Raw genomic sequence first — 1,645 nt, 5'->3', positions numbered from 1 at the left:
CTTTTTTTTGTCTGGAGGGTATTAAGTTCCATCTTCCTACAACAAATGTTGTGTGCTTGTACTTTGTTGGTATTTATATTACATTTGGTCCTTTAAAAAATTTATATAGGGAAACAAAGTACGTTCAATGTGAATATTTTTTTTCTTCTTTTAAATACCTCAATTTATCCAAAACTATGGCTTTGGAATCATGAAGTAGAATTTCTATTGTTTAGATGTGATTTTTTATATTAATACAAATTATTTTCAGGTAAAACAAAGAGAAAAAAGAAAGAAGATTGACATAAAATATAGAGCTTTTTCATATGATATTGGTATTTTTGTTTTTGGCAATTTTGGGAGCCTTACCAGTCAAGTTTGATAATAATAAAAATCCTTTTTCATTAGTGTTAGAAAAAAAAGTTTAACTATTGGATGTCGAAACGCATCGCTTCTTGGGAAAGTGTAGTATCCGTTCATATCAGCCCAATATCTGATAAGAGGACCATGAGTCTTCTTCTGTATTACACTCATTTCTGATTAGGGTTGGATGTTCGACGTGTGTGTCGTTTTCGCTATTAGTTGACCCGGTATTGCAGTAGTTCGAGGAACATCGAAATGTGATCAACAATTAAGAGGACATAAACATTATTGTGTATCAAAACTGCTCTCTTGCTCTCTAGTTTTATTATATATCTGACCCTAAAATGTATTCAAAATATATTATTAAAGCCAACACATAGCCAAACATAATTTACACTTTTAATAGGAATTTTTAGTACATATTACTTTGATTATGTTAAATTTGACTATTTATTATTGGTATCAAGTAGTACTCAATGCAGATGTTAAGCCTTTTTTTTATACTTAAAGTCATTTGATGAAGCTTCAAGAAAATTTGCCCTTTTTGTGTAGTAACAAATATCGATTTCAGCTCCCAAGATGGTGTCTTCTGGAATTATGAAACAATTTAGGACGTATATGAAAACGCCCTATTTAATACGGATAATGTATTACTAAAATCATAGATTGTATTAGAAACTGACGCAATGCTGTAGGCATATTCGTTGTTATATATTAAACAATCTGCTCAAATGTCACCCAAGGCCTTAAGAAAGTTGCATGTAATTGTTTTTAAAATGGTAAAAACGAAACTGTTTTTTTCTGGAAGCCCGTAATGTTTGCAACCATAAATTATCGTTGTGAAAATTTAAAAAAAATCAAGTTCATCATGGAGAGAATGTGGTGAATCGGAGGTAAGTCTACCAGGTGACTATCAGGTGAGTAAGATAAACCCGTTCAGAGAAATACTATCAATGACTCTGAACCGAGTGTTCCATTAAAATCTGAACACTTTGAATTTTGAACTTCAACAATATAATTTATTAGTTAACAATAAAATTAATACTATGGTAATATATGTGTGTATGATCTCTCATAATTATGGATGTAGTCTCGTTTAGCAGTAATGATGGCTTCCAGGCAGTCTTGCAGTCAAAAAAGTCTTGCAACGGAGGAGATGGGTTTATTTTATTGCTGGTGTCAAAAGTGTCCTCTCCACCCTCACAAGGCTCCTTCCACCCACTTCTTTGATTGCTCTCTGGATAATCTACTGGAAAGCAAAAGAGATCTCTTGCATAGTCCCTCATGGACTTTAGGGGATTGA

General features: G+C 32.4%; 1 pseudogene; it reads left to right on the top strand.

Moving 5' to 3' along the window:
- Window positions 1–426: 426 nt before the first annotated feature.
- LOC121132121 (U2 spliceosomal RNA) lies at window positions 427–603 on the top strand (annotated as a pseudogene).
- The last annotated feature ends 1,042 nt before the right edge of the window (window positions 604–1,645 follow it).

The sequence above is a fragment of the Lepeophtheirus salmonis genome, chromosome 1 (genome assembly GCF_016086655.4).
Source record: "Lepeophtheirus salmonis chromosome 1, UVic_Lsal_1.4, whole genome shotgun sequence".
NCBI classification, from domain to species: domain Eukaryota; kingdom Metazoa; phylum Arthropoda; class Copepoda; order Siphonostomatoida; family Caligidae; genus Lepeophtheirus; species Lepeophtheirus salmonis.
The sequence above is the reverse complement of the archived record's forward strand: the minus strand, read 5'-3'. Positions and strand labels throughout refer to the sequence as shown.